This window comes from Colobus angolensis, unplaced genomic scaffold (genome assembly GCF_000951035.1).
Source record: "Colobus angolensis palliatus isolate OR3802 unplaced genomic scaffold, Cang.pa_1.0 Scaffold85, whole genome shotgun sequence".
Taxonomy (NCBI): domain Eukaryota; kingdom Metazoa; phylum Chordata; class Mammalia; order Primates; family Cercopithecidae; genus Colobus; species Colobus angolensis.
The window spans coordinates 630,617-640,286 of NW_012122376.1; positions in this window are offsets into that span (position 1 = coordinate 630,617).

A 9,670-nucleotide genomic window follows, 5' to 3' on the forward strand; every position below is an offset into this window, starting at 1 on the left:
AATGTATCAAAAGAAGTAACTCAAAATCTTCCTTCCTTCCTTCCTTCCTTCCTTTGTCTCTCTCTCTCTCTCTTTTCTTTTCTTTTCTTTTTTTTCTTTTGATGGAGTCTCGCTCTGTCGCCCAGGCTGGAGTGCAGTGGCATGACCTTGGCTCACTGCAACCACTGCTTCCCAGGTTCAAGTAATTCTCCTGCCTCAGCCTCCCGAGTAGCTGGGACTACGGGCGTGTGCCACTACACCCAACTAATTTTTGTATTTTTAGTAGAGAAGGGGTTTCACCATATTGGTCAGTCTGGTCTTGAATTCCTGACCTTGTGATCCACCCACCTCGGCCTCCCAGAGTGCTGGGATTACAGGCATGAGCCACTGTGCCTGGCCTCAAAATATATCTTTCATATGTTTGAGAGGTAGAGTCTCAGGGCAAACCATGTAGACTGAGTCCAAGCACTAAGGAGTTCAGAACAGCAAGTCATGTTCCTAAAATCCAAAGAAGGTAAGTAATTTGCTATTTTATTTTTTTTGAGCAAGGAGTATTTTGAAATTTTTTGCACCATGTTGCAGGGACCTCAAAACACATTATAGTATCACGTTACCAGTTCCCAGTTATACTAATGAACGAAGTATTAATCTAAGCCATATACTTTTTGTTTGTAGCTACTTTTTTATATCTGTCTCGAGAACTCCATCTCAAAGAGTAAATTCATATTATGAAGACTTTATTCATAAAGCACCAGAAGTTTGGGGTTACTCATTATGTTATGCCTTATACTAACATTATAGGTAGGTGTCTTCAGTCTCTCTTTAATTCAACAAAATTTAATAAAGCAGAAGAGTGATCATGTCTGGATTTCAAATGAGTTTGTTTAACAGTAGAGTGAACAAAAGTTTTATGCTTCCATAATGCAAATAACACTATGTAAAAGCTCCTATTCAGTGGGAAGTACTTGTGTCCTTTAACCCTCACTCAATCATAAATATCTAAAGAAATAAAAGTGGTACTAAAGTCATATCAAATTTAGCTACTCCTGTATCCTCTATCATTTGAATAAATCTATAGTACCTGATTAAATTCACTTACTGTTCTTCTCGGGGAATATTTGATGTAGCTAGTTTAAAAGAAAGCTGAAGGCTGGCCATGGCGGCTCACGCCTGTAATCCCAACATTTTGGGAGGCTGAGGCGGGCAGATCATATGAGGTAGGGAGTTCGAGACCAGCCTGACCAACATGGAGAAACCCCGTCTCTACTAAAAATACAAAATTTGCCGGTCGTGGTGGCACATGCCTGTAATCCCAGCAACTCGGGAGGCTGAGGCAGGAGAATCTCTTGAACCTGGGAGGTGGAGGTTGCAGTGAGCTGAGATCGTGCCATTGCACTCCAGCCTGGACAACAAGAGTGAAACTCCGTCTCAAAAAAAGAAAGAAAGCAAGAAAGCTGAATAGTTAAATTTTTGTGGCTGATGCCAAAGGTACTTGTTAGCATGAAGTTACAGTCTCTGTAGAGGCCAGTGTTGTGGCCACGCTCTCACACACGTGTGTGAATTGACTGCTTTATGAATGATTGATTTGGCAGAATCTGAAAAGGCAGAACAGACTTGTTTTCATGTCTGCTAGGATAGTGGTGACTACACCGACCTAAATTCACATCCAGCATTTCATTGAATGTCTTTGATCTAATGGTCTTAATTTAAGTGAGACTGATAGTTGTGTCTCTCTCTGTAACATCAGCCCTTTCTTTTACTGTCGAATAATGAATTCGTGATCCCGATTTTGTACTATTCTTTAGAATATTTAAAAAAATTTACATCAAATTCTTCCTTTATTGACATACGAAGCTCCCTAAAGATTGACTTACGAAGCTCCCCAAAGATTCTCTTTCCTTCCTTCCTTTCTCTTTCTTTCTTTCTTTGTTTCTTTGTTTTCTTTCTTTCTTTCTTTCCTTCTTTCCTTCCTTCCTTTCTTCCTTCCTTCCTTCCTTTCTCTTTTTCTCTCTTTCTCTCTTCCTTTCTTCCTTTCTTTCTTCCTTTCTCTCTCTTTCTTTCTTTCTTTCTTTCTTTTGTTTTTGCTATTCTCAAGACATTGTTTATAGGAAAGAAACTTTTTTCTCCATTAGAGTTCACTAATATTACCCTAGGATTTTCTTCATAATCCCCTGCAGTGGGCTCAGTTGCATTTCTGCCATTATTTCCAGGACATTTTGGAGAAGGAATTCTACTACATATTTTCCAGGAAACATGATCTTCTGAGCCGTCTGAGACAATACCATCTGCTTTGACTTCCTTGACATGAACAGGGACATATGTGAAACTTCAATTCAGTGAACTTGAAAGGGCACTGGAATCTTGATCTCCATCTTGGTGATGAATTTTGGAAAAAGCTAATTGTATATTTAAGATCCAGGGCTAAATATTGACCATGTGACTTGGTAACTTCTGTAAGACTCAGTTTCCAAGTGAGGAACATCCTTCTAATGGGAAGTTCTCAATAAAAGAAAGTAGTTTTCATATTTTTGACTCCAAATGCTTGTATGATCCAGACAGCACTGTCTTTCCTTGGCTTTCCTTTCTCTAACTCTCTAACCCCACTCTCCTGTCTCCCTTACGCAGAATGTTATCTTGGCACCGGGGTTCCATTTATTATTAGTAATCTCTAAAGATCTTGTTGAAGCGAAACTGATTTTTATATTGTAACATAGAAATTTGTCTGAACCAATAATTAGGATATTGGTCGTTATCGCTGACATTCCGTCCTCAAGTAGTATAAATCTCTAAATTCAAACTCATATAGTTTCCTTTTTATTTTTAAAGAAGCAGATGCTAAAAAATGGTTTGTGATATCTCCTTTCCAGAGGCGCTTCAATAATGAGTCACTCTTCACCCTAAGGAGGGAGAATTACAACCTGCTGGACGCAGGTGCCCTCTGCCCCAGAGAGTCCAAGAATCATGAGGCCCACAGTCTTGGAAGTTTCAAGTTCTTGGTTACTTAAGCATTTAGCATTGGAAAGAATAAACTTTTGTAATAGATTATTAATTGCTTGTAATTATAACTTTATTTCAATGACTTCATTAATCATCTTTTGAATATCTCAGTTTGCTGGTATAGTCCTGTGTGGTAATTTACTGCGGATATACTAATCTCCCCAGTTGAACGGAAGCCCTTCCTGCACAGGAATCAATGTGTACCCCAATATCCCTTCTAACCTTATCTTACTTTTTCTTTTCCACTTTATACTCCAGTGATTCTTTTCTGAAATTCTTACTATTGGCTTTTGGATCATCTTTGAAGGTGGCTTTGACACCTCACTCCTCTCATTTCTACTCCCACTATGTATGTCAGTAAGAAATGGAATTTGCTTTATGAGCTAGAGCAATGTCCTTACCCACATTTTCCCAAGTAATCCAGTAAAGTAGCTTTAAATAGTTTTCAGCGTGATGACTGATTTTCAAAATGAGTCACTCTGCAGAACAAGGGTATATACACTCATTAAATAAGTTAATAAGGAAAACTCTAAGACATTCACAGAGAATTAGGCAAATAGCCCCAAATATTTTTGACCAAAAGACAAAAAGGGGGAAGTTTAAGAAGACAAAAAGTGGGCCGGGCGCGGTGGCTCAAGCCTGTAATCCCAGCACTTTGGGAGGCCGAGACGGGCGGATCACCAGGTCAGGAGATTGAGACCATCCTGGCTAACCCGGCGAAACCCCGTCTCTACTAAAAATACAAAAAAACTAGCCGGGCGAGGTGGCAGGTGCCTGTAGTCCCAGCTACTCGGAAGGCTGAGGCAGGAGAATGGTGTAAACCCGGGAGGCGGAGCTTGCAGTGAGCTGAGATCCGGCCACTGCACTCCAGCCTGGGCGACAGAGCGAGACTCCGTCTCAAAAAGAAAAAAAAAAAAAAAAAAAAAGAAGACAAAAAGTGTTCAACCTTCCTATTAATTTTAAAATCATATTGAAACAATATTCCCTGTTTGTCTTACCAAATTAGCAGAGACTTTTCCGGTGAGACTCCAAAGGACTGGTAGTGAATAGGCATTCCCAGGCATTGAACTGAGTGGAGAAAATGTCACAGCCCTTTCGGGAGGCAAGCAGTTTGATGTCATGAAGCAGCAAACGTTGCTTGATCCAGCAATTAGGTTTTGGGAGACCTGTACTAAGCACACAATCTAATATCAAAACAAGACTTCTCGCAGGATGTTCACCACAGCCTTTTTGCTAATAATAAAATATTAGGGAAAAAAACTTATTCTTTGAACATAGGAAAACGGAAGATTATTAAAGTGATGTTCGCTCAAAATGAGTACATATTTATCTTATAAAGCTAAATAAAAACAAGAATTAAAATGGTGTTTATATGCATATATATGTTATGTTGATTATTCAAAATAGTCATTAAAAGTATGATCCTATTGTTCTGCATCTCTGGGTGACTTTCTCTTCCTTTTACATTTGTAGAATATTTTCCAAATACCATATAACGAAAACATGTAGTAGTATCTTATTAAATTAAAACAAGTTTTTCCAAATTTCATTTGTTTTTCGATGAGATGTTGTGTTTCAATTTTTACTCTAAAGGTGGAGAGTTGAGATCAGTTGCCTAGTTCCCTTTTGTCCGGGGTCCAAGAGCTTTGGGCCAGGCACGGTGGCTCACACCTGTAATCCCAGCACTTTGGGAGGCTGAGGTGGGCGGATCATGTGAGGTCAGGAGTTTGAGACCAGCCTGGCCAACATGGTGAAACCATGTCTCTGCTAGAAATACAAAAATTAGCGGGGCATGGTGGTTCACACCTGTGACCCCAGCTACTCAGGAGGCTGAGGCAGGAGAATCTCTTGAACCTGGGAGGTGGAGGTTGCTGTGAGCTGAGATTGCACCACTGCACTCCAGCCTGGGCGACAGAAAAAGGTTCCATCAGAAATAAAAAAGAAAGAAAAGAAAAGAAGAGCTTTGGACCCTCTAGAAAGAAGCAGCCCAGGCTGCCTGAGCCCAGGGAGAGATCAAGAGGGGCCAGAAGGCAGGAGACCCAAGGACACACATGGCCTCCAAGGGTTGACCAGGAGTTTGAATTCTATTCTAAAGGCAATTAAAAGGGGGTAAGCCTAGGAGTTAATTGGCAGGAGCTCACTTTGTCTATGGTGATGGCTGTACAGTGGTGCCTAAGTTGAGGTCCCAGAGGTCAGCAGGGCGTTAGATCACATCATCCTCATGATTGAGACTTAGGGAATGGAAACGCTAGCAGAATTTGACGTGGGAAAGAGGTGTTGGGTCCATCTGTGCTTCAGAAAAGTTGTCCTGATGGAGGCCACCTCCCAGACAGACCAGGTACAAAGGCTCAGGGGACTGAGTAGGCACAGAAACTGGGGTGTCAGGGAGGAGTAACCCTCAGATTCCTGGTCACCCCCGACCCTATGCCCCCATATTAGTGAAAGGAAGGATAGGAAGAGCCCAGCTTCTGACCTGGGGTGTGGGTCACTTGGACACTGCCCAGGGAACCAAGGACATGGCGTGGACAGGAGCTTGGACTCCAGGTAGTGAGCTCAGCTTTGGGCTCGGGTCGAAGCCAGGCAGATGCTGCTGGGTATTGTATGTGCCCGGGTTTCAGGGCTGGAGCTGACAACAACCGCACACTCCAGGGTCTCGTAGGTGTGTGCCCGGCGCCCCCACCCACCCCACCCCTTGCCCCTCTCCCCGGTAAATTTTGAGCTAGAGAGAGTGCCATGGCCCCATTCACAAGGCCCTCAGTCCTCCATTTCTCTCCAGGGGGCCAATTTCCGGCCTCCCCCATCCCCGCCCTGTACCCCTAAGTTAGGGTCTTCATCTCCACTAATTGGAAATGGGGGGCGCTTGGGGACAGTGATGAAGAGATGGGGCAGGGGCAGGGATAGTGAAGTTCTGGGACCCTGGTGCTTTCTTGATTGGTGCAGCCACTCTAGGGTCCCAGGGCCTGGGCAGTGAGCCAGGTGAACCGCCGGAATCCAGGCCTTCGCGTGGGCTCGGGGGCCCCTGAAGCACACAGTTCTGGGGGTGTCTGAATGAGACCCCGCCCAGATTAACAGCGTTTGGGGGCGACGACAGACACTTCTGGGGGTGCCAGTCGCCCAGGAGGCCGAGCCCAGGGTGTCCACGAACTGAGCCTCCATTTTCCCGCCCCGGGGGATGGGGGCGGGGTCAGGGATTATGAACTTTAGAACCCGCGCCCCTCCCAAGTCGAGGGCGTCCACCCGGGCTGCTCGCTGGGAGCTGGGATGCTGGAAGGAGCCTCAGGTCAGGAAGGAAACTCACAAACAGGACAGGAGCCAGAGCTAAAAATACCGCCCTTGCCTGCAGGGCCTCGCCTCCGAGACTCACCCAGGCGGATGGAGAGTCTTCCAAGGTAGCTCCCCGCACGACTCCTTTTTGCGTGTTTGCGTGTTTCTACTTCACTTTCCTCTCCGAATTTATCCTAAGGCAACTCACACACTTTTGTATTAAAGGGTCTTTTATACACTTCTCTTCTACTTATCTGAAACTCTTCCTTGCCTTCTCTTATTTATTTATTTATTTATTTATTTATTTATTTATTTATAAGAGAAGATCTCACTGTGTCGCTCAGGCTGGAGTGCAGTGGCGCGATCTCAGCTCATTGCAGCCTCCACTCCCTGTGCTCAGGCGATCCTTCTGCCTCAGCCTCCTAGAGCGTTGGGACTACAGGCCCAGGCCACCAGCCTGGCTAATTGTTTTTTTAATTTTTCGTAGAGACGGAGGGTCTTGCTATGTTGCCCAGGCTGATTTCCAACTCCTGGCTTCAACTCCTGCCTGGGCCTCCCAAAGTGCTGGGATTACAGGCGTGAACCACCTTGCCTAGCGTCTCTTCTTTTTTATGTATACCCACACATACATATTACACAGGTATTTATATACATACTTACTAAAACAGTTGATGAAACAACACTATCACTATCTTAAAATGGATCAATAAATGAATATTTTTAAATTCATGTTTGCAATGTTTCAAATTACATTTTTATATAACGTAAGATCAAATTTTTTTGTTAAGTATACACTCTAATCAGATGGATGGACACAGTTAAGGGAATTGTTGGATATTTCCGTTATTGGTTGCCTGGGGCAATGTGCATTGTAAGTTTCAGGCAGATGAGATCTGCAGCTTGGGAGTGAGAAGGGTGAGAAGGGCCTTGGGGCATGGACTCCTTTGGAGACCTGTCCTCTGGCTGACTGATTTTGGGCATGAGAGAGTGTGAACTGTGAGGATCTGGAAATGGATTCCCTGAGACTCCCCAGATCCACATAACCCCTGGAAAGTCTCTTCCTGCACATCTTGGGTCTCTGGTGCTCTAGCCACAAGCTTTTGTTCCACACCCCATTAGAGACGCTGATCACACTGGAGGGAGACATAGATCCACAGGCCAGTCTGGGAACGGGAGGCATAGGGCTCTCCTCATAGTCCAGAGATCTGCGTTTATTATGAAGTCTTAGGCCTTGGGCCAAGTTTAAAATTCAACAGAAAGCCCCACTGCAAAAGTCTATCATAAAACAGTTTGAAGATAGGCTCTCGTATGGATCTAAGATTCACTCTCTGACCATTCCCCTGTATCTTTCCTTTAATTTCCTGCTGTCTCTTGAGAATTGGTGCTCTGTGTTCACTAGTGTTTGGATTATTGGACAAATATTGTAGCATCTCCTAGTTCTTTTTTGAGGCAGAGTCTCACTCTGTCGCTCAGGCTGGAGTGCAGTGGTGTGATCTTGGCTCACTGCAACCTCTGTCTCCTGGGTTCAAGAGATTCTCCTGACTTAACCTCTCGAGCAGCTTGGATTACAGGTGCACACCACCATACTGGGCTAATTTTTGCATTTTCAGTAGAGACAGGGTTTCACCATGTTGGCCGGGCTAGTTTTGAACTTCCGGCCTTAAGTGATCCACCCACCTTGGCCTCCCAAAATGTTGGGATTACAAGCATGAGCCACTGCACCTGGCCTAGTACCTTCTAGTTCTAATTAATGGCTGCATCCATGAGGGTGGAAGAACTGCCCCTGGAAACAAGCAGTTATTAGGATGAGAAAAGTTGTATTTTATGGGGTTATGCAGTGGTGAGCTTTGATCATTTAACGGGGAGAACATGGAAACTCATGCCCCCTAAAACGTTTATGTAATAGTATCCCTGCGTTGAATTTTTCTACATCAGACTTGGCCCATACGATTCAGAGTTGCTGTGCTATGCTTTTATGTTTCTTTCCCAGTTTCTCTGTTTCCATCAGCAGCTGATATCTTTGTAGTTGCTCTAGAGCAGAGGTCTTTTCAATCTTGTGGCCTCTTTACACTCTTAAGAATTACTGAGAACCACCAGGAAGTTTTGTGAATGTGGATGGGTTATATCTAGCTATATTTATATATTTTAAGTTAAGGCTGAGGAATTTAAAAATATTAATTTATTGATTCATTTTAAGATAGTGATGCACCTATTTCATGCTAACACCAGTAACTTATCTTTATGGAAAAAAATCTGCATTATCCAAAACAACAACAAAATGAAAACAGCGCTTTATTTCACATTTTTGCAAATCTCTGTAATACCTGGTTGAAACGGAGACAGTGGGAGTCTCCTCACTGTTTCTGTATTTGCAGAACCGCACCCCACACTCTTGGGAGCATGAGAATGAGAAGGGCAAGTAACACTGAGGGTCATTAGAGACATGGTTTTGACCTCATGGACTCCCCTGAAAGGAATAGGAAGCCCTTAGGCGTCCCCTCCACACAGTGAGAAAGCTTGCTCCTGATCAAGGAAGCCAAGCTCCAAGGGTTGCTGGGTAACTGGAGGAGGTGAGATGGAGGTTGTCACCAAAACCATGTTTGGGCTCCATTCACTTCACCCCAGGTGGCCCACTGAGCCCACATGGCCACCAGCGCAACTGAAGCCACCGAGAGAATCCTGCGTATAATTATTTTAGGATTCACCCATCTTGGCATGCCCAAGGTATTTTGATTGAAGAATATTTTCTAATAACAAAACATTGTAAACCTAAATCTGTGGCAATAGTAAAGATTAAGTAAATTGTGGTTTCCCGAAGCCAAGTGCTCTGCAGCCATCAAACAGAGAGTAAAAGCGAGAATGTGCTCGGTGGAGATAGCCTCAGGATATGTAAAAGCAGAGAACACAAAGTATCGAACCGTGTTGTGTATGTTATGATCTTTATTCTGTGCTTTTGAGAAAGAGAATACACGTATAGCTGGAAAAGACACACCAAACACACCAAACCATGTAATTGGTTGTGTTTGGTAAGATGTATGCACTGAAGAGGAAGGTTTCAATTTTTTTTGAGACAGGGCTTTGCTCTGTCGCCCAGGCTGGAGTGCAGTGGCGCGATCTCAGCTCACTGCAGCCTGGACCGCCCGGGCTCAAGTGATACTCCCACCTCAACTGTCCCAGTAGCTAGAACTACAGGCGCCCCACCATGCCTGGCTAATTTTTTGTAGAGATTGGTTCTCTCTAGGTGCCTCAGGCTGATTCTGAACTCCCGGGCTTAAGGGATCCTCCTGCTTCAGCTCCCCAAAGTGCGGGGATTACCGGCGTGAGCCACCGTGTCCCGCCTGTTTGCAATTTTTAACAGTTTTAAATCTCCTGGCAATGAGTAACGTTATAGTGTCCCAGGTGTTTGGTCCTTTAAGAAAAGGATGGCAGG